Raw genomic sequence first — 24,340 nt, 5'->3', positions numbered from 1 at the left:
TTGCATCTTCCTTATTATACACCTTCCTTTTCTGACCACTATACCCTCATCCCCAACATAACTGGTTCTATTTTAGTGCAAGAAACCCTAGTCTTTCAACACTCATAACCAGTTTTAGATCCTTTCTGACTAGTCACCATTATTTACTCGTTGTAAATTTCATGGTTCAACTCATTCAGTGAAGTCCCACAAAAAAACATTTATACCATCAACCCACAATAAACATTTACTGAGCATTTACTATGGTGCCAAGTTCTGTTCCACACATTGGGGATATGATATGACAGTAAACAAGACTATAATGGTCCCTGTCCTCCTGGAGTTTGTATTTCAGACTTTCTTGCTTCTTCAAACTTCTACAAGGTCTATCATACTCCTCTTCAATTTCAAATCACAACTATCATCTGGTTTCCGGATTTTGTTCTCAAGATTCAGGGCTTTGTGGGAGAAAGTCAGGAACCATGTTTTGTCTATCCCAAAGGTTTGTGTTCATTTCAGCTGGGTGATTACTGTGGTTCAGTGATGCTTCCCTTCATCCTACATGTACTGGGTGATTCCTCAGTGTCACATATTCCAACAGATTCCTCACCTCAGCAGATTCCTCAAATTATCTTCACTCACCTCAATCCTTCAAATGTCTTTCTCCAAAAACCCTTGGTAAACAGTGACCTGACCTCACACTTGGGAATCTGTGAAATGAGGTGGTTGGACTAGCTAATGTCCAGGGTTTTATCCTGCTCTATATGATACTGATTTCCTACCTGCTTTCTCATCCAGCAAAGATGGATGCATCAAACATGGTATATTGGTGTTTCCTCCTTTCCAGGTCTAAATGCTAAGTACATTCTCTTCTAATTCTCTAATTTAGAAAGCATTAGCCTTCCTTTCAAGCACATCATCCCATGGCATCCCAGATAAAAATATTTTATTGCTTCTCAACCTCATCATTCAATTTTCTCTCTCTGCACTTTTATTTGTTTTTTAAATATTTTATTTATCCATTCATGAGAGACACAGAGAGAGAGAGGCAGAGACATAGGCAGAGGGAGAAGTAGGCTCCCTGTGGGGTGCCCAATATGGAACTCGATCCCAGACCCTGGGACCACAACCTGAGCCAAAGGCAGACGCTCAAGCGCCGAGCCACCCAGGTGCCCCTCTCTCTGCATTTTTAATTCATACATTGCATTCATCTGGAAGCGGTTCCCTATCCTTTTCATTGTCCATTTCTCTATTCAGTCCTGAATTCCTGGCTCAAATTTTCCCTTTTCCTGGGGACTCTAGCTTAGAAGTGATTATCTCTTTCCTCAAATATGTATCATTCATTTTGGTAACTAATATATGTACTGCTTTGCCACAGCTCAATTGTTTGAACTAGTATTTACTTATTTTATTCATATGATATTTTCTATATATTTTCATTTTTTTAAATTTTTTTTATTTGTTTATGATAGTCAGAGAGAGAGAGAGAGAGAGAGAGAGGCAGAGACACAGGCAGAGGGAGAAGCAGGCTCCATGCACCGGGAGCCCGATGTGGGACTCGATCCCAGGTCTCCAGGATCACACCCTGGGCCAAAGGCAGGTGCCAAACCACTGCGCCACCCAGGGATCCCCTATATATTTTCATTTTTAAGGCCATTATGAAAAGATAACCACTGCTTAAAAAAATCTCTTTACCTTTGGGATGTAGTAGGCACTCAGGAATCATAGCTGATTTGAACTGCTAGATTTTTATTCTAGATTTTTACCAGTCAGAGTATGGAAAATATAACTCAAGCTGATTCATCTCTGTATTTTATTGACTGATCAGTGTTTACAAAGTGAATTAAAGACATTGGTAATAGACTATATATGAATCTCAAAAGTTATATAAACCCACATTTGCAGTAGTTACACAGTAAATCTGGCAGTGTTTTCTTTCTGACGGTAGAAAATGAACTTTTGTCCTTTTTAAAAAAATTCAATTTATCAACCTGCTTTGCTCTTTTCTGAACAGAATGGTTCATTTGGGACTCAAAAACCAAATAAACACATGGATTGTAACATACAGTTTGGACTTAACTTTAGCTCAACCTTCACCATCTTGTTCCAAAAGTCTGTGCTACTTAAGAGAGAAAAATACATGCAATCACCAAGGCACATTTGTCAAGACCAGCAACACAGAAATAAGAATGAATGGGATCAATCGGAGGAGCTGTGCCTTCTCAAGTTGTCTTTTCTCCAGTCAGCAGAACCCAGAACACAAAGCCATGCTAAGAACAGGCTAACAGGTTGTGGCTTGTTTTTTTCTCTCCATTCCTGCTCAGTCTTTTATCATTACTTTTTCTCTATTTGTATTTCTCCATTTGCAAAACACCGACAGACTTAATGTGACTATGATCTTTGCAGCCTCTCTTCACCGTAGCAATAGTGGGTGGTTTGGGCATTTTAGATTTGTGAAGTGATGGTGTTTATATGCACTGACTCCAACACTTGGGAAGACGACACATTTAGGGACTTCAGGTTGCATCTTAGTGTGATCACAAATGCTACTGCTTTATTTTGAACACTTCATATTGTTCAAATTCTATGGCAATCATTGTTTAACCCTCAGGTAAGAGAAGTAGGTTTACCTCTGTTTAAAGAAAGAAGACTGAGATGTATAGATCTTTGGCACCAGCTCCTGAACCACAGCCAATCAGTGGAAAACCACCACTGGTATTTAGAATAATCTCTACACCATTCTGAGAAGAGCAAGGAGAAATGAAAATTTGGACCAATTACTTCTGTGCCCTCTTCCCTCAGAGTTTAAAGTACTTTATCTCAGCAAACTCAAGGAAACTACCCTGAAAGACACAGGTTAATACCAAATCAGAACGGGCATGTGGCCACTTCTTCTTTTGGCCCCTAGAGAAAAGTAAAAGGCATAGGCATGAATGCTAAGGCAAAGATGGAAAGTCTCTGCCAGCCTGTATCTGTGTGAGAACAAAAAGGTGCATAGCTTTGCCAGAAGAAACATATAAATGTGTTTTCTCTAAATGTATGCCGGATCACAGAGGCTAATTCTGATATATAAGGGTGGGGGTCCTTGCCCCAACAGAACTACCCAACAATAGGTAGGGCTGCTGAGAAAGTGTGAACCCCTATTATTGAAAAGAGTCAGGTAGAGGAGAAATTTCCATTTATTTAGGGCTGTAGTGAAAGATAGTTTTTAAGATTCTATGGCTGTACTGTCCAATATGGTAGCCACTAATCACTTGGGGCAATTTAAGTGAAACATAATTAAAATTAAATAAAATGAAGAATTTTGTTTCTCAGCTTTACTAGCTCCATTTCAAGTGCTCTGTGGCTACCATATAAGGCAATGCATACAGCATCTTCAGCACCACAGAAAATTCTATTGGAGGGCCCTGCTGGAAGGCCTTCCAACCCCCCGCATGAAATGACTGTACTGTGTGAAGTCATGTTATGCAGTTCAGAGGTAAGATGGTGTAAAAGACATGGCAGCTTCTGGAAGCCTACCTGTGCTCTTTTAATTCCCTGATGAGTAACATCTCTGTTCTCGTGTGGAGGGTCATTGGATCAGACAATCTCACTATGAGCACTTGCTACTGAATGAGTAAAATGTTCAGCACAGGCAGGAGCAGAGACATTGTCTGAAGAGAGGTCACACTTCAAATTGTATAACAGGGACCATGAGCATTTTATCTGGAATGCAAGACCAGAACTCATAGGTCTTTACCAATGATAAACATGGTACGAAGATCATCATATTTTACACAATAGTAGTTTTACTTGCATGACCCTTTGGCCTTTCTGGTCTCCTCAGCTATAAAAATATCCACAACCCAGGAGTATGCTCTTTGTGTTTGGTTTTCCAACTAACATTTCCCATTTAGTGATCAAAACTAGATCCAGGGGCACCTGGGTGGCTCAGTTGGTTAACTGACTCTTGATTTTGGTTCAGGTGATGATCTCAGGGTCATGAGATCAAGGATCAAGTCCCATGTTGGGCTCCACGCTGGGCATGGATCCTGCTTAAGAATCTCAATCTCAAAAAAAAAAAAAAAGAATCTCAATCTCTCTCTCTCTCTTTCTCCCTTACTTCCCCTATCCCGTCTCTCTCTAAAAACTACCACCACCACCTATATCCAGAGCCTTAGCCAGCTATCTTGTTGATACAGGGTGTAGCAAGGTGAGAGAGTTTAGATGGTAAAATATAAATCCAATTACATTGCTGGAGATAATTAAAAATTATGTGCTAGAGGTGCTTTGGTAGTGGTAACAATTTTATACACGAAGGACTTGCTTTATTAATTGGGGACTAATCATTCCCTAGTGAATTTTTCAACTTCTATTCATCATGATTCTCAAGTGCATCTATTGTGTTCTAGAATTATGAAGCAAGTTAGAGACTATCTTCTAGCAGTTTATAATCTTAAATGAAAAGCTTTGCAACCAAACCAAGGGACATTATCCATGATATCCCTTGGACATAATAAATATACAATTTAAACATATAAAGCTACATAGAAGTTAAATAATAAATTGAGAAGCGCCTAGACTGCTTCCTCTTTCCTTTTGCATGAATCATGTAGATGGTAGTTCCCCTCATTTGCTAGTCTGGAGAGTTCTGGACTTTTCTTCATGTAAGAAATGGCTCACAGTACAGGCTTAAGGCTAGCGTAAGACTACAGGGTCCCTGAACCACTCACTCACTGACATGGGTTTGTACGGATACTCATATTATATTTCTATTGGAGTGCTTAGTCTATAGCTTGTATTTAAATTGCCAAGTACATACCTGTCTTTCCTAGAAGATGGTAAGTTCCTTGAGGTTATTACTCATTTTTGTGATCCTTCGAAGTTGTACTTGAGGGGTCTGTCAAATAGTCCCTTAACTATTTTTTTCTTATACTCAGCAAAGTTGAATACCTGTTGAACTGAAATGGATTCCAGGGCATTTCTTTCATTGTACTTAATTGGTAAACAGAGGAACTTGGCTGAGACATTTTCAAAAGGCCATGCCTCTAGGAGAGTTTTTAGTACTACCTTGGGGGTGGTGGTGGTTCACTATGGAGCTCTATTTTATAATGCGATTTGTAGCTGTAGCTGTTTTCCTCTAGCGGAAAAGAACCCTGTCTTAGAAAGACATTCTGGTTTCAGGAAGAGGAGTACTAGGCCTTTGTAACTCAGGGGATAGGCTAGTTCTGGGGTGTTCAAAGAAAAAGAAGGACAAAGAAGACATATGATGAATAAGAAAAGAAGAGAATCAGGGTTGGGCTGAAACTTTCCAAATTGCCAAGGCCTTTGGAGATTCCTTGCCACTCCTCCATCATAATTAGAAAACACTGACATTCAGAGCTGATTTAAATGCTTCCATCAGTCTAAAAAAAAAAAAAAAAAAAGTGTTGCCTGATTTTGCTCTCTAACCATGCTCAGTAATTAGAAACATAAGGCACTGTTCTGGATGTTGGCTTGGGAACCCACCCCTCCCAAGCCTGGTGTCATTACCCATTGGCTATAGGACTTTTATCTTTTCTCACCATCTCTCTCAGGAGCCCTAGTCCAGGTCACAGGAAGAGTGTGAGGTTGCCACGGGCATTCCTGGAAAAACCTGGAGACCTCTGGCGCCACCTCAAACTCTGAAACACAGGGAAGAGACTCATTTTGCCTACCCACTTCCCTGCTGGAGCTCTATAAATCTGTACTGCCTTTGGAAGGCAGTAGTTCATATGTGGTAAGATAGGGATCCAAACCAAAAGAGTCAAAGGGAGGACCTTGGTGACGACCAGCTTGAAAGGACATCCTGGTTGGTTTCGGAGAACAAGAAAGCTTTCCTGACAGCTGATTCAGGCGTTCTTCACCCTCTTGCTGGAAAACCTGTACTTTGCAAAAAAGCAGGAGTAGAACCCAATCTGAGAAGCAGCAGCAGTGGGTTTTTACTCCTGACACAATCCACAAGAAAGAAAAATACTTGTAATCAAGGACTTGAACTCAACAGGCACCTAGCCTGTCCAATCAAAACATGTGGCAACCACCTGGTAAGTAAGCATCTTGCAAAAAAATGATACCTTCTTGTTTTGCTACCTTCTCTGAAGTCTCTTTGGAGCACGTGTGCATTTCCCAGGTTTTCACACTCAAACAACGCTGTCCACACTAGGTATAAAGATGACTAAGCAGTTTTGTATTAAGTGACCAAAGCAAATCCTGCCAATTTTAGAATAATTAAGTTTCTGCCGTCTAATATAAACAGTTCCAAGAACTACATGCAGCCTACCAAAAGTATATATTACAAGTAGTCAGCACCGTGGCCAGCTGGCAGACGGCTCAGCCCAGTAAAGTAGAATTGTTCAGAATTCAGAGTATTATTTTTCTTTTCTCCCATTATTTTTTCTGCATCCGACTTTGTTTCTTTGGGAATGTTTTCAAGTATACAAAGCAAAAAACTGTTGTGGAATTGCACCTTCTGTAAACGAATGAGCATTTCTCTTGAGATCCTCTGGAACACACAAATCATTCCCATGTCAGTCCCGTCAACACAGACAGCCAACGCAAAATGGAGCCAGTGAATCTACTTTGTTCCTACTCAAGTTAGAGTATTCCTACTTTGCTAGACCATAAGAAAGGTCTACAGTGGGATCCCTGGGTGGCGCAGCGGTTTAGCGCCTGCCTTTAGCCCAGGGCGCGATCCTGGAGACCTGGGATCGAATCCCACGTCGGGCTCCCGGTGCATGGGGCCTGCTTCTCCCTCTGCCTGTGTCTCTGCCTCTCTCTCTCTCACTGTGTGCCTATCATAAATAAATTTAAAAAAAAAAAAAAGGAAAGGTCTACAGTGACCACCAGACAAGCGAATATGCATATTAAACCTCCATGTCTACTGGGCACCGAAAGTATCTTCTTTCTGACCACAGATCTTTAACTGCCTTTACCAAGCGGCTTGGTCGGCCAGAATTTTCTGAAGTCAGAGACTCAAGACCACCAGGAATGAGTTAACTATTTAAGAGAAAAAAAAATCTTAAACTATTGCCATGTGCTATGACATTAATCTTGGCCAGCTCTAATGGCAGATGTGGCTCAACAACATCAACTCAAGAAAATAGAGATGGTTGGAAGCCCTGGTGGCACAGCGGTTTAGCACTGCCTGCAGCTTGGGGTGTGATACTAGAGACCTGGGATCGAGTCCCAGGTCGGGCTCCCTGCATGGAGCCTGCTTCTCCCTCTGCCTGTGTCTCTCCCTCTCTATCGCTCATAAATAAGTAAATTTAAAAAAAAGAAAATAGAGATGGTTAGACTAACCCATTCCACCATGACCTTCAAATGAGTGTGGCCGTGTCATCACACAAAAGGTCTCTGCATTTTCAACTGCATTATAAGCCCTATTGTCTTCTTCACTGTGATTAAATTCATACATAAGCAAAAGTGGTTAAGGCTCTACAGCCATCATCACAATGAAAATGTCAGGAGGACTATTCAACAAATATTGTGAAGAAATATTCATGTTCTAGCCACCTTGCTTAGTGTGGCATATAGCTCTGAAAACGACGACTCTGCCCTTGCTGGGCTTATAGTCTGATGGTGGAGACAGGCCATAAATAAATAAAATACAAATTGGAATAAAGTTAGAAAGGAAAAACACGCTGCTGCAAGAGAGAGCGACAGGAGCGACCTAATGCTTTTCTTTGGGCTAGAACAGGACATAGGCAGTGAAAGCTTTTTCAAACTGGAATGATGTTAATACCCATACAGTCATGCATTCATAAAGAGAACATGAGTCTATAAGACCAGAGTTTATATTCATTCAACAAATACATATATACAGACATCTCTTTTGCATCAGACATTCACTCTTCCAGGTGCTGATAAATCAAGCTTTTCTCTACTGTCTCTCCTAAAGACGTGGGTGGGGAGTAAAGTAGCTAGTCAGGTTTGAGGGATGGTGAACTATTCTCACCCCTTCTTTCCCACCTCAGGTCCTGTGTAAGTAATATAAAAATAATGATATATCAGATGCTTTCTGCCACAATTTATATAGAGAATCCACTTAAGATATTAACTTCACATGGCTAATGTAGGAGGCATGAATGAGGGCATCTTTCTGGAAACCATCCAGCTCAGTGACCTCTGACAAGAAAAGCACACTTCCCTACCACCATTAAGCCAAAAATTTGCTGATTGAAACGAAGCTGGTCCACTTTGTTTTGTCAAATTTGCTTCACAATTCCAAGAAATGAACAGGCCATAATAGATTTACCCCAGTGACACAATGTCTCACAACCAGCTTTTCCCCTTTGAATACCACAAACAGATCTTTTATTTGTTGACATACAGCCCCTGGACATCCATGAAAACAAGATGTTCTCTCGCTGCTTTTTAAGTTAAATGGATTTAAGTCAGGGTCTCAGCCGAATTTCAAAAACAGATGTTACATAGCAGAAGGGCCGAGTAGACCCCAGCAATGAGAGGCTATTACACTTGAACTTGAATATTCTTTGTTAGCAGGAGGAGCAATTAAAGCTGCCCTCAGCTGGAAAGTGGAGCAACCCAAGGTTTACTACCATCTCCACTCAGTGATGGCCTGTGGGTCTGGGAAGCTGCTGGGCAGGTAGGATTCCTGGTCTGGGGGATAAGCAGGTGAGAGATGATGACTGCGGGGTCTAAATGCCTTAGTTTTTGAGGGGGCTAGGAGGAAGAATGACCTGCCTCCTACATGCCACCATCCTGCCTCTCTGTGAGCTCCAGAGGCCTTCCATGAAGTGGCTTCCCTACATCCTTCGCGTGCCTCCACTCCCAACCCCATCCCCAACATGAAAACACAACTCGCAGCTACCTCCTCAACAAAGGTAGGAGCTGTTTCCTGTCCAGAGGATTGGTCTGCTCCATTTTAGGGTAAGCTCATATTTGACGTTTATTTATGAAGTAAAGATGAATCTCCTATTTATGTTCATTTGTGTTTTGGCAAACTGATTTATTATTTCACTTAAGTGAGGTTTACTTTAGAAAATTAGCTGAATTCATTCTAAAGTCTTAAAAAATAAAATACAGTACTTCACACTTTGACGATTTATTTTTAAAATTTAATTAGCTTTCAACATGAAGATCAATCATCTAAGTTTATCCATTTGTGTCTGTCTCAGGGAAGAGCCACATTTGTGGAATCTGAAGATTATTTGGGAGGCCTTCTTTAAGGAAATACAGTATTCAATGTAAAAAAATTGGCAGAAGGGTTGTGATAGAGACGTGTTTAAGGGTTTCAGCTCCATTGGTTCTTTTTTATTATTTTTAAAATTTATTTGTCAGAGAGAGAGAGAGAGAGAGTGCACACATGCAAGCAGTGGAAACAGCAGGCAGAGGGAGAAGCAGGCTTCCTGTCAAGCAAGTAGCCCAATGCAAGACACGATCCCAGAGCCCTGGGATCATGACCCAAGCTGAAGGCAGATGCTCAACCGACTGAGCCACCCAATGGTGTCCTAGCTCCACTGGTTTCATGGTAGGTCTGCTTTGGATTTCTCACCTTAGGGTCTTTTGAGCATTCCATAAAAATGTTGCAGTACTCTCACTTTGCTTTTAATTTTTTATTACTTTGAAACTACAATTATGTCCTCCTTTAAAAAAATGCTTCCTGGGATCCCTGGGTGGTGCAGTGGTTTAGCGCCTGCCTTTGGCCCAGGGCACGATCCTGGAGACCCGGGATCGAATCCCACGTCGGGCTCCCAGTGCATGGAGCCTGCTTCTCCCTCTGCCTGTGTCTCTGCCTCTCTCTCTCTGTGTGACTATCATAAATAAATAAAAAAATTTAAAAAATGCTTCCTGAAAACCAGAATTTAGGAAACAAATAATGCTGGGCACAATTATGCATCATTTTTCAAAGCGGTTCACAGAAAAGTCGAATTACAGTTACAACCACCGCATTGCTATGTTTTGCCTGTAAACCACATAATTAAGTATGACAGGTGGACGAGAGGGCAGAGAAATTTAAAATATTATGACTCTTCGCCAAGATGGGGCCAATGAAAAACAAACATAAGTACTGGAAATCACAATTTACGTCAATGAACACATTATTAGATTCACTAAATTTCCCATTGCATCGAATAAAAAAAAATAGTCTGTTTTATAGGAGAGAATAAAGGAACACTAGAATTACTCATGTAGCCCAGATCTGACATAGCACCTGAGATGGAGAGGGTCCAATTCAATGTACTACAGAAATAGTGAATTAATGAATGATTGAAAATGCATGTTTGAGGGACAAGAAGGAGGGCGGATGGTGCTAACAGGGGTCACAAGCCTCCTCCTATCCTCAAGGCAGGTAACTCTATCCCCAGAAACTCTCATTATAACAAACGTCTTCATGCTTATGCATTGCGTAAGTCTGTGAGGGAATCATACTCACAATCATGAGTATAATAGACTTCTGGAAGGACTTCTTTGAAGAACGTGGAGAAAATGCTTGTAGATGAGCTCCTTTCTTTACTCCCACCCTGTGTGTGTATCCGCACCCCCTCTGCATCCTCTGGGTGTGACAAACACACTGTCTCTGGACTGACGATGCCCCCTTCTGTGATGTATCCTTTTTGGCCATTAAATAACAGGACTCAATATTAATGTTGGCCTTCTCCATCCCTTTATAAAAAAGTGTTTTCAGCCAAAGATATTAAACTAGTCGACTGCTCTTTTCTCCTGTCAGAGAAACAGCCAGCATCCTGAAATCACAGCTCATTTGTACCACATTGGCGTGAATATTCAGACTCCATTTGTCTCCAGCTCTTAAATGCTGGTGTTAGAGTGAATGATAGACATTTTGTTTTGAATTAGCAAAAAGGAGGAGGGAAAAGGGGTCCAAGTAATAATTTTGGCCTAAAATATCTGTTTCATGGAATGCAGCTCTGCCTTTTCCTTAGTAAAAGTCGATTTAAAAAATATATATAGATTTAATTTGGCATTAAGTTGGCCCTGGGATGTAGAGAATCGTAGGAAAGAAACTGTTTCAGATGTCCCCTTCAACTGAGTGTTTGTTCTACGTAAATCCTCTTGGAGTATGGCTGCACGTAGTACAAGATGTTCACAAGCTCATTTTGTTAAACATCCCAAAGCAGAGTTCAGAAGCAGCTGGGTCTGTGTCCTTGAACTATAAAAATCCACTCATAGTTAGAGATCCAGGTAAGACTTTTGATCATTTTGGTTGGAAGCTATTCAATAGCACAATCATTCTTTTTCCCTTTATTTATGCCCATTGGAACCAAAGTCTAGAAAGGAGTTCTAGAAGAGACTTTCTTCCAGAACGAGCTCCTGGCATCACTGTCTATTTTTTCTCCTCGCCCTCTGTGGTGCTCATCTTGGCTTGTCCACACTGGCACAACTAACCTCTACCAACAGCTGTGCTGGGCAGGAATTCATGCTTCCACAGAGGTACCTCTGAAAGCAAGGTGCAATTCCTTGGCCTAGAAAACTCCATCATTTGGCCAAAGTTACAAAATCTGCATATGATGATGCTGGAATGTCCTCTCACGTTGCTTCATATGAAAGTTTCCAGAATGTTGAGAAGACCATGGGACTGTGTTCTTCCTGTCCTCTCAATTCTTAACCAAACTTGTGCTTATTGCGTATTTTTCTTCCTTATCCCTCGTGACAAGGACCTAAGCGCCGGCTCCTAAAGGTGAGACTTTTGGGAAGGGAATGGATTCAAGATGTTCTCATATAGGAGGCTGGTTCTAGAGCCTCTACCAGAAATCTATAGAAAAGATTCTTAGTGTAAGAAAGACTCCTTCAGATCCCATTGATAACAAGTTTGGGCACATTGAGCTACATAAGAGACTGAACACTTTATTAAAGGTGTCCAGGGAGACTTGTTCTGCAAAACTCAAGCAAAGAGGAAGAAAGAAAAAAAAAAAAACCACTTCTCTTTCCACTCCATCTGGAGCTTCAACTGACTCCAAAAATATTGGCCCACAGTGGTTATAAAATCTTCCATTTATGCTGTTCTAAAGCAAGGGCAAAGCCTTACAACTCAAAGCACTTCTTTTACATGCTCATAGGAAAATCATCTTTCTTTCCAAATGTTGTAGCTGACTGAAATTAATGAAATGCAGTTGGGAGGCACCTATGCTGGCCACTGGCCACCATTCATTTGGAACACCCCATCTAGGCCATTCATAGATTATAGAGCTATTTTCTCTTGACTCCAAAATATCTCTTTTCTCATGTTATGTAAGCAGCAACTTGAGTAAAAATCACTGAGGTGTCATTGATATTCTGGGTAGCTGCATAAAAATTGGCATATTTTCCTGGCTGCTCAAAGAGTACCAAGACGGAAGTGTGGAAGTGGGTATATGAAGAAAGCTGGCATCTCATAGTTAAAGAAAACAAGTGGGGTTTGCAGAGAAGGAGGAAGTTTCCAGGCTTCAGATAGTCTCTTCCATTACTAATCAGACAATTCAGGGAAAGATTGAGGTTCTGCTAAAAAAGAGAGCAAAGAGAGGAGAGAAAAAGGAAAAAAAATTGCAAGGAGAGAATTTAAAAGAAGAAAAGTAATACTTCAAAAATAAAAGAAATGAACAAATACTTTCCTTCTTTTATTTGTATCAGAGAAAGCAGGAAAAATTAAGGAAACATGCTGGGATAAACATGGCCTTTAGAAATGACATTTGCTGGTGGGGACTCGAAAGAAGATTGTCATGGCCCATGGCCTCTCCACATTCTACCAGCCCCAATTTTAGCCTGGCTGTGAAACTCTAAAATATTGCCAAAGCCTTCTTAAGAGCACAGGTGGGGAGGGGAGCGGGGACTGGCAAGAATCAATGGATTAAGGAAGGAGTTCAGTGCAAAAGTGGTCCATTCCCTCTACTGAGCCCTTTACTGGCTGTCTAGATAAGATGATGTTCCATGGTACCTGACCCTGAGAAGGATCTACTTTCTGTCTCTCTGGGCATTGAGGAATCTAATCCCGCTCCCCTACTGTCCAGTCTGATCAGCTCTGTTTGGCTGATGAAGAGAATGGCCACAAAGGAAGGAGTTGATATTTGAGATCCCCATGGCAGAAACTTGGGCAAACACATGCTCATGGGTACAGCTAGTTCGCAAGAGGGTGGCAAAGTTGAGGAGGGCAAGTCCCACAGGAATGGTTTGGGGCATAACCCCATAGGAGAGGATAGAAGAAGAAATAGAGCCAAATAAATGAGGAGAAAGAAATAGATAGACATACATGTTAGTTGATATACATGTTCTCACAAACCCTCATGAGAAGTAGCATGTGGATTTCTCCTTCATGGAAGGGATTCTTCTGTTATTTGCCAGGAAAATCTTCTGCGTACAATTTCTGGTAGCATTTTTGGAAACATTGCTCCTCTATCTTCACACAATCTCACTGGATGACCTCATCCATTGTCATGGTTCTAATTCCTAAGTAGAGGCTATGACTGGGAACATCTCTGTCCCTCACTCTCACCTGAGCTTCAGACTAGCATATGCCCTTGAAGTCCCACAAGTCCTCACACTCAGTAAACCCCAATCTAAACTCATTGTCCTTCCCTCCTATATCCTGGAACAGTGTTCTCATGAGTGATGGGATCTGGGGCAGGCTCATGCTATCTACTCTCTCCTACCTTTTTGAGGAGATAGGTAACTCTCCTGGTGTCAACTAATCATATTTTTATTTTAGCCCCTCTCCAGTCTTATTTCCACATGTTGTGGGTAGAGGGCAGCAAAGGAAGAGAAAGTACCACTGATAATCATCATTTGGAGATAGTCTTGAAGCAAATAAATTGTAGGTTCAGAGGCTACGTCTAATCATCTATGTATTCATCATTCAATAGATATTATTATTAAATGTATTACTATATACAAAACTTCCCTAGTGCTGTGAGGGATGTAAAAGGCACACTCTTTAATTTCAAAACTTACACCAAGTCATTGGAAAATGAGAGCTGTTCACAAAGGACTATACCACACCCCAGCAGAACCAAATGTTCTGAGAGTAACATCAATGCTAAGGAAGTTCAGGAGAGAAGAATCAGAGGGAAATGCATCTTCAACAAATTAAAGATCCTCATATTAGAAACAAATGATGATAGGGTGTTATGGATTGAATGGTGGTGTCCCGAATTCATATGTTCAAGTCCTAACCTCCAGTACTTTAGAATGTAACCCATATTGAAGATCAAGTTTTTAGAGAGGTGATTCACTTAAAATGAAATGATTAGGGTGAGCCTTAATCTGATATGACTGGTGTCCTTATCAGAAGAGGAAATGTTGGACAGTGAGAGAGAGAGAGAAAGAGAAAAACCAAACACATGGACATGCTACAGGATGGCTGTGTGAAGATATGGGGAGAAGACAGTCATCTGCAAACCAAGCAGAGAGGCCTCAGGAGAAGCCAACCCTGATGACACCTCTATCTCAGACTTCTAGCCTCCAGGACTGTGAGGCAATTTTTGTTGCTTAAGCCATTGGGTCTGCCGTATGTTGCTATAGCAACACAAGCAAACTAATACAGGGTGCAAGGGATAAAATCCAGAAACAACAAATGTCTGGGAACCGTGCTCAGTTCTTGAAAAACTTGCCCTCCTACTGGTGCCAGCCTGGGCAAAATGGTGAACAAGTGAAGTCTCCTTTACATTCTCCATCCTCTACCTTCTAAAATCCTCTCTTTCTGCTTCCCAGTAGACCCTCTGCCTGTGGAACCTTCTAGCCGAGGTGGGTTCATGGGAAGTGATAGGTACTTACTGCCCCCCAAATCACCAGTGTCTGTGCAAAGATGAGCTTATTCCCTGCGGAAGACTGACTCATCTATTTCCTCAAGTCATTAGCATTCTTTGCTGGAAGTGAGGACTTCATTATTATTGATCTGGGACTGTTTTTGCTTAAGATATTATACATGCAGGAAAAAATTAAGGAAAAAAAATCAAATTATAAAGCAGAAGAAATAATTCCTTCCAAACTTGATAGTTTAACTGGTAAATAAACAATAAGGAGCATAGCAGAAAGCCTGGCTTCTCACAGTGCATGTTTAGGTGCAAGAATGTAAAAAATTATGCAGAGAGGCTGTATAATTGCTAAGAACAGAGCTTCCTCCTCCCCCTCAATCACATAAATGCTACTCACAGGTAAGTGATCAAATGTCCACTTCTGAGCCTTCTGGTTGATCACCAATTTCTGTAGAATTTGATTGAAGTTTCTTAAAATGTTTTAATGATACCTGGTATAAAACGAGGATGGAAACGTGATTAAGTGGAGTGAATTTTAGTTAATGTAGACTACTTGTTTTAAAATATGTCTTCCTTGGGTACTATTATGAGTTAGGGCCTTAAAGGGGAAATAAGGCACCAAAGGATGTTGTGCACTTGCCTTTAAAAAAAAACAAACAAACATGAATACAATGATTCCAGAGTCAACCCTTAATTTACTCGAAATAATGGGGGTAGAGAAGGTGGTATTGTTAATACAAAGCAGGGAGTAGTACAAATGCCAATAATCAAAGGCAAAGACTTTAGAACATAGTCAAGGACACTCTCATCTCCAAGCTCAACCCTCAATCCCTCTAAGCTTCAGATTCTCAAAAACCGTTTGGACCCTTTGCTTTGTCCAGAGTCTTCTCTGTTGGTGATGGTCTCAGGAGCTTAACTAATTGGTAGAAGAAGAGAGACCGGAGGATTACAAATATATAGAAATGTACTAGTAGATAATCTAGAATTAACTCTCTTGCACTTAAAACACAGCAATAAATATTAAACATTACAAAGACCAAGAAATAACAACTGTGAAGCAAATTACCATCATAACCCTAAACCTTCTCCAACACGACGCAACAAGGACTTCTAATGAGTACGAGTATGAAATGCAACTTTGTGCATTTAATGTTTGCCTTTAATTGACTATAATAATGGGTTTCAAGTGGACCTTAAGAATATAGTTTGCTTTCGTCCATTCCCAGCCTCTGCCACCAGGCATTGGAAGAAAACAGAAAGTCATGGAGGTGAGGGGACTGGCTTGGAATCTCGCTGCTAGAAACTGGGCCTAGATTCTTAGATTCTCATTTCAGGTTTCACAGGCAAAAAAAAAACAAAACAACACAAAAACATGCTTAGCATGTTACTTATGGTTTGTATCCATCTGAGGAAGACTATTTTGCAAAGTCGGATCAAGGAACCTTGAGGGGCTCACAAATTCATCAGCAAATCTAGATGCCTCCCTTTCCTTAATCTTGAGTGGCCACTCAGGCTGTCTACAGCTCCCTTCTCTCTACCTCTTCCCACCGGTCTATCACCTCTTCCCACTGGTCTCAAGCACAAACATCTCTTGTCGTACTGCCATACATTCAAAGTTCTTTGTTCAGCATTCCGGGAATGTGGGCCCTCATCTTAAGGAGACTAAAATTCAGTTGGAGTGATAAAACCTACAATTACACTTCTGGGTTACAAAGCCAGAGAATGAAAAGAGCTCCAGATCCCATTTAAATTCCTTTTCTTCTATGGTGGATTCAAGTTTGGAGGTCTTTTCTATAAACTTGAGGGGATAGGAGAAGAGGACAATAAAATTGGGAGGCATTTCCTAGGTGGAAAGCTGGTACAAGGCTGCTTCATCATCCAGTTCCTCAGAGCTCCTAGCCCCTGCCAGCATTCAGGAGGACATCAAGAAATATTTGTTGAATAAGTGAATGTAAACGATGGATGAGTTTCCCAAAACTGTAGGCCAAATTTTGTGCATATTAACCTTCATTAGCTTTCAAGGCAATCTCTGTTCCATTTGTCTTCCCGCCAAAATAAAAACCACATGCTAAACAATTAATTAGCAGAGTGCTTGAGGATGGAGTTTAGATGAGACCTGATAACAAAGAGTGTTCCTACAAATCAGTTTACAAACACATATGGATTGAGTGCCCTCTGTGTGCCAGGAACATATCAAGGATATGCCAATGAACAAACAGCAGTGGTACTTGGTCTTACGGTGTTTATGGTGTATTGAACCCCCAGAATATGGGTTCTCAGACTGGCTGCACAACAGAATCTTTGGGTGGAGGGGGGTTGCTTTTAAAAAATATATGGGGCACTCAAGAGAGGTGCCCAGGAATTTGCACCTTAAAAAAGCTGCCTATATCTGGAATGTGATGTAGATTATAGTACCCTCCCCAGAGAAGCCTCCCATCCTTGGCCTTTGGGCTTTAACAAAGACATCAGACTAGAAGAAAGCAAGAGTTATGTACCTACACTGTAACTAAACATACTGAGAGGCATTTAAATAAGCAGAGAAAATAATCGACAGTACCTTCCTAAACCCTCTGGCAGGATCAGTATTTATTTGCCTAGTTTTCCTTTCCCTGCTTTCAATTCTCACCATCCTCAATTTTCTTTTTAAATTTAGGAAGGAATAAAGGAAAAGTAGAGGAAGAAAATGCTATTGGTGGGAAAAAATTTGTTTTGCTCTATAGTATCTGGGTCTATGTTCATGAACTGTCTTGTTGGTGAGACAGAAAAGAAAGGCTTTTGGGAGAAATGGCAAAGTCACTGGAAGTGGAGTTTGTCTTCAGATACGCTTTCCTGTTTTCCAAGTTAGAAAGTTAGAATCCAAGGGCCACAAAACTGATGGAAGCTCTTCCTCCCTGTGTTAAGATCTTTTTCTACCATTAGTTACTTTGCAACTTCAAATAGATTTCTGGGTGAACTATGACTCACTGGGCCCTTTTAAGCTTTTTAATTCAGTGCCCAGCACATGGGTTCTGGTTGACCTGGCTCAGAGGCAGTTACTGAGATTGTCTGCAGGCAAAGCTGAGTCTAGACCAGATGGCAAAGAAGGAAAGAGGTGAGATGGAGGAGGAGAGGAAGGAGAGAGAGCAGGATTACGTTAGGCAAGTGGGCTTCCCTTCCTCCCATGACCCCCTTCCCAGCCCGTGGCAAACAGCCAGGTGCTATTCATTGCTCCTTTGACTGAACCATCTGCTCAGGCATGGGGGGACATTTGGGTTTTATATGAAAATTTGCTCTGGGAGAATCAAGGTGTAGTAAAAGGAAAGGAGAAATGTCTCTCCCCTCAATCAGATTTCTAGTCCTCCAAGAGTAGTGATTCTCTTAAAAACCTCAAAAAATCCCTAGCTTAAAGCCAGTCGGTAGCATAAGAAACAGAAACCAGCACCTTCCTAGGTTACCCAAATGAAAAAAAAAAAAAAAAAGGAAAAACCATTGCCAGTGTGTATTTGCAAGAAGTGATTGCAATTCTACCTGAAAATTCCTGCCACAAATATTCTAGAAAAGATGCCATTTTCTGAATGGATACCAGAGGGTTGGGTGAAGGGGAGGGTCTTAAATGATCTATAATGACAATAACAGGTAGTTATTGCAAAGGTTAAATTAGGGATCTTTCACAAAAATGAATCACTTTGTCTAGCCAACAAGAAGCAGGTTTTAATTTAATTTAAAATTTTATCTTATGTGGTTGAATTAGGACCCTTGATTTTAACATTCATACTGATTAATATTAATACATTAATATTGACCTTTAAAAATCCCCCCATGACTCTTTTATAATATGCTCTGCTTTCATTTTGGACATAATAAATACTATGTATTAAGGACTCCCAGTGCCAGCCCTTGTGCTAAGCACATGGTGCACATCGATGTCATCTGATCTCTGTGGCAACCTAGTGAGGTATGTATTCTTATCTTAGGGTGAGCATGAAGAAACTCATTGTCTTTAAGTTGTTTGCCTCAATTCACCCAGCTGGTAAGTGGTAAAGCAAGTATTCAAACCCAAGGGCTGACTCGGCCTGATGGGTGTATTGAAAGGATCCATGCCCACATTCACTCACTCATTGAGTGGGTACTCTGAGCCAGGATGGGGCACACAGAGATGAATGAGCAAGGGCTGCTTTCCCAGAGCTTGTGTTCTGGTGGAGTACAGACAACACACGTGTTTCTGAGCGTGAGTAAATAAAACAGCATGTTGTAGTAGAAGGCCACTGGAAGGCCACTGGAGATTGTGTAGTGAAAGATGGTCTCTCTGAAGAGAAGACATGGAGGCTGAAAATGCATTTCCAGGGAGGAGTAACCCATCTGAAGATCTAGGGAAAGAGTGTTCCAGGAAGAGCCCTTGAGAATCCTAGCATGAGGGAGAGGCTTTTATGAGATGACTGTGTGCTCTGTGATCATGATACTCTTTCAAGTTACTTGACCCATATGGGACTCAGGCTTATCTGTCTGTTGGCAGAGTATGCAATGCTGAAAGATGTGCTGAACAAGGGGACTTACCAAAAAACGATCCTCGAAGTGTGACCTTTGCTGGAAATCATGACAGTGGCAGTGCTGCTGGTGATCTGGCCCTCGCCATAGAGAAGAGTGCCAGGGACCACACATGGCCACCCCTGCATTCAGTGCTCAGAATGGTGGAGGCCCCCTGCACCTCCTCTCACTAGGCAACCTTGAAGAGAGATGTTTTCTGTGGGTTTATGTGAGCTCCTATTAGTCTTGTGCATCAGGGGATAAGATGGAATATTTCTTAATAACAGAAGAACGAGAAGCTACAGGATATGATCCTTGGAATGGGAAAGGAATAGTAAGTAGCTGTGTCAGTCTTAGTTGGCAGGAAGTCACATAATTTGCAAGGATGGAAATTAAAATAAAATATTTTAAAATAGATCTATGGGTTTTAGTCAGAATGAGCCAGTAACAATAAAACATCACTAATTGTCCCTTGTGAATTGTCTCTCTTTTTCATTTATAGTTGAATATGGGAGCTAGGAGTGCTTTTAGGAGGGAAGAAATATGTGCTCTTAGGGAATTTGGTCACTTAAATAAATACTAACGAGTAAACTGACCTTGACCAAGTCATTTAACCACTTTAGGACCCTTGATTGCCTCATCTGTAACATTAATTTTTTTGGAATAGAGATTTAAGATCCTTCCAGTTCAGATGGTTTGCATAGAATTCTATGACCTTCTGGAATGAAAAAATGTCTTGTGCATGTCTCAGTATCTGTGAATGACTTTGTAATGGTTGTGAATAAAACAAGCTCATCCCTTTCAGCATCAAATAGGCTGCTCAGAAAAGGGTACTGCTTGCAGGGACCATGACCTCGCCTACCCCTTCCCCATCATTTCTAAGACATGAGTGTATTTGATAACTCTTAAGAGAAATGATAATATATTACAAAATAATATCTATCATTTACTGAATGCATACTATGTGCAAGGTACTTGACATCTGTTATCTCATTTAATCTTCAAAAGAAAACTATGAAACTGGTTGTTTTTATTAGCCCCATCTGAAAGCAAGGAAACAGATTCAGATTCACTAACACATAGTTAATAAGTAGCAGAGCTGGAACTATACCCAGATTTGTTTGACTCCAAAGCTCTTCCCATGACTGAACACTTGGAGTAGTCATAGCTGCCAACAATGACATTTCTTTTACTCTTTTGAGATCTATACAAAAAAAATTTTTTTTTGGAGGGGGTTCTTAATGAGTCTGTTTAATGCAGATAGACTGACTTATGCATTCGCCTATAATGGAGTAGCTTGTGGCAGTTTAGTGCTCTTGCTGAGAACAGACAGAAAATCTGGATAAAATTCCAAAAGTAAAAATCTGCTCGAAGGCATCAGAGAGCTGCTTCAGTAACCAAGACTTAAGGGGTCAACATTCTGGAGGGGAGGAAGGCCTGGAAAAGTGGCCTCACATTCAGTTATTTCTCCCTCAAGACATTTGCTGAATCCTTAAGACACAAAAGCATGAGAGAGAATAAGAAACCAAGCAGGATACATCTACACACCACAGTTTTCAGCAGCTGCACAGAGCTGAGTAGGAAAAGCTTCCAGAAGGAGGAAACATTCTGGACTCAACAGAGCTACTCTATGTCTAGTTGGAGTGGTTTTTACACAGCTATACACGTTTGTCAAAACTTATGTAACCTTATTAAAAGGAGGAAATGTTACTATATGTAAATTATGCTTCGATAAAAATAAAAATGGAAGCAAGGAAAATAAAAATAAAAAGTGTCTGGGGATACAATCTCAATAGGACCCTTGGAAGGCTCACCCACAGAGAGGGGGCAGACCAAAGGTCCATGGGGTGATACAAACTCACCTCAGCCCTAATTCAACTAAAGTGAACTTTCCAAATCTATCAAACTCCCAGAACATAGGGCAACCCTATCTGGAGAAAGCAACAGCATGGAGCACTTCAATTGGGTATGCCTATGGAATAAAAGAAAACTAAGTCTTCTGTTTAACACCAAACCCTCTACCCCACTCCCCCTTAAAATTCCAGATTGAGTGTAGATCTAAATGTGAAAGCTTACACATAAAAGATTTCAGAAAAAAAGCAGAAGATATGTACATGTTCTTGAGACAGGTAAAGATTTTATAAATCCCTAATCATAAAGCATTAAAATTGGTAAATTTTACTGCACTAAAATTAAGAACCACAAAGAAAATGAAAAGGCAAGCCATGGGTTGAGAAAAAAAAATATTAGTAATACGTATATCTGGCAAAGGACTTACAGTCAGAATATATAAAGAATTCCCACAAATCAGTAAGAAAATGATAGATGACCCAATAGGAAAATGGGTAAAGGCTTTGATAGGCACTTCACAAAAGAGGATACTAAAATGGCCAATTGGGAGCCTGAGTGGTTCAGTGGTTCAGTGCCTGCCTTCGGCCCAGGGCGCGATCCTGGAGACCTGGGAATGAGTCTCACATCGGGCTCCCTGCATGGAGCCTGCTTCTCTCTCTGTCTGTGTTTCTGTCTCTCTCTCTCTCTCTCTCTCTCTCTCTCTGTGTCTCTCATGAATAAATAAAATCTTTTTAAAAATGACCAATAAGCATATGAAAAAGTGCTCAATCTTTTTAATCATTAAAAAATTTCAAATTAAAACCACACACCATTAGAATATTTAAAAGACTGACAATTCAGTGTTGTTGAGCAACTGGAACTCTCTCATGCACTGCTGTGGCAACGTACTGGTACAATCACTTAGGAAAAATATTTGGCAGTTTCAGCTGCTGAAATGGAATATTTGTGTATCTTGTAACCAAGATATCTTCCTCTTAGGTATACACACAACAAAAATCTAGGGGTGCCTGGGTGGCTCAGTTGGTTGGCCGTCTGACTTGTTTTTGGCTCAGGTTGTTATCTCGGGGTCCAGAGACTGAGCCCTATGTCAGTTCTATGCTCAGTGGAGAATCTGCTTGAGGAGTCTCTCTCCCTCTCCCTCTGCCCTTCCACCTATTCACACACACACACACACACACACACACACACACATACTCTCTCTCTCAAAAAATAAATCTTTTTTAAAAATCCATGCACATATTCATCAGAAGACGTGAACTAGAATAGAATGCTGACAGTGGCAGTTTTTATAATAGCCACAAACAGGAAATTACCTCATTGTCTACCAATAGTAAAGTGGATAAGTTGTGGCAGGCAAACAATGAAATACTGTATAACAATTAGAATAACCTAAGTATTGCTTAAGCAATGAATCTCAGAAGCATAATGTTAAACAACGGAAGTCTCACACACACACACATGTACACACACATACACACAGAAGGATTCCATTAATATAAAATTTAAAAACAAACAAAACTAATACTTGGTGTTAGAAATCAGAATAATGGTTATCCTGAGGCAGTGGAGGTAAGGGGAGGAGGTTGAATGTAAAAGGAGGTACAAGAGGAGCTTTTGGGGTGCTAGTAATGTTCTGTTTCTTTCTTTAAAAAATATTTCATTTATTTATTTGAGAGAGAAAGAGAGCATGCACCTGAGCGGGGGTGGGGGCAGGGGTAGGGGCAGTGGGAGAGAAAGAGAGAAGCAGATTCCCTGCCGCCCATGGACCCAGATTCGGGCTCGATCCCAGGACCCTGAGAACACAATCTGGGACGAAGGCATACGCTTAACCAACTGAGGCACCTTGGTGCCCTGTAATGTTCTGCTTCTTGATCTGGGTGGGGACTGTACCATTATGTTCATTTAGTGAAAATTCATTATGCAGTCCAATTATGATGTGTACACTTTTATGTATGTTATGTATCAATAAGATTGTTTTTACTATATGTGAAGAGAAAAAGATGAAGCCTCAGTTAGAAAAGATGACAACTAAGAGAATTTATGAGCTCAAAATATATAAAATCATGAAAGTTCAATATTTCTGGTCATATATTATACCAGTAGGAAAATAAAATAATAAAAAGAAAGACAAACAAAGAGAGAAAACAAGAAGGTAATACAAATCAATGTACTCTGTCGGGGGAAAGCTGTAGTCAGAAAGGCTGGGATCAATTTGGCCAGTTATTTCTAAATTAAAAGTCAACACTGGATTATTTACCAATGACTTAGTGAACTTTCCATAGATATATTTTGGCTTACTATATCTTAGAAGGGAAAGTTTGAATGTTATTGCAAGTGGCCCATACCAAAGCAATTCAAATATAGGGGCTACTTATCATCTTAAGATGTGGTGAAACTGCACATCCATTCAGCCCCTTGCTCACTAACCACACTGTTTCTCTTCTTCCTTTCAACCACCCACCTTCCCAGATCTACCTCCAGTGGTGTACATGTGCATCAAGCTCTTGCACAAGGTCTCTTCTTTACTTATTTAAATCGTATGTTTCCATTTAAGTTTTTGCCTGTGTATCTTGAGTACTATTCATCCAGAGTACGCTTGCATTTCAGTGTGAATTTTTATGTCTGTGGGAGAGTCTCTTGGTTCTCATGACGAACGTATTTCACATTACTATGGAATTTTGCATATGGACATATAAAAATATTCATATAAATTAGTAGATAAGAGAGACAAGGTGCATTTAATAGAATACTATGTTAGGAATTTATTTAGCCAAGCAGGTTAAATAAAGCAAGAAACTAAGGAAATTGTTCATGTAATTCAAGAAAAAGTCAATGGTTCGATGAAAGTAAAAGTTCTCTTGGCAGTCTGCAACAGTTTCACTGCATTGCTGACAAAGCTTCAAACTATTCAGTTGGGTTGGATATTGGTCTTTCCCTTGAAAACAGCACTGAATTGTGAGAGAGTACAGGTTGTGGGGTCATGATAGAGGTATGACCTTAAGGAAATTCTTTGTTGGATATCAGTTATTTATTTTAAGATCAAAATGAAAAATAAATAAATAAATAAAATAAAATCAAAATGATTAGAAGTAACAGGTGCTGGCAAGGAAATGGAGAAAAAGGAACCCTTGTGCACTGCTGGTGGCAATGTAAATTGGTACAGCTACTGTGAAAAGCAGTATGGAGGTTCCTCAAAAAGTTAAAAATAGAAATACCATATAATCAAACAATTCCACTATTGAGTATTTACCCAAAGAAAACAAAAACACTTAACTCAAGAAGGTATCTGCACCCCTATGTTTATT

At 40.5% G+C, this 24,340-nt stretch overlaps 1 protein-coding gene across 4 annotated transcripts in view; it reads right to left on the bottom strand.

The window, feature by feature from the left end:
- The window catches only part of CALD1 (caldesmon 1), a 188,341-nt gene that overhangs the window by 107,287 nt on the left and 56,714 nt on the right, over positions 1-24,340 (bottom strand). For all 4 annotated transcript variants that reach the window (XM_041753119.1, XM_041753120.1, XM_041753122.1 and 1 more), the window contains one exon: positions 15,079-15,172. The gene's annotated coding sequence lies outside the window, so the exon portion shown is untranslated. The remainder of the gene's footprint in view (positions 1-15,078; positions 15,173-24,340) is intronic.

The sequence above is a fragment of the Vulpes lagopus genome, chromosome 4 (genome assembly GCF_018345385.1).
Source record: "Vulpes lagopus strain Blue_001 chromosome 4, ASM1834538v1, whole genome shotgun sequence".
Classification (NCBI taxonomy): Eukaryota; Metazoa; Chordata; class Mammalia; order Carnivora; family Canidae; genus Vulpes; species Vulpes lagopus.
The sequence above is the reverse complement of the archived record's forward strand: the minus strand, read 5'-3'. Positions and strand labels throughout refer to the sequence as shown.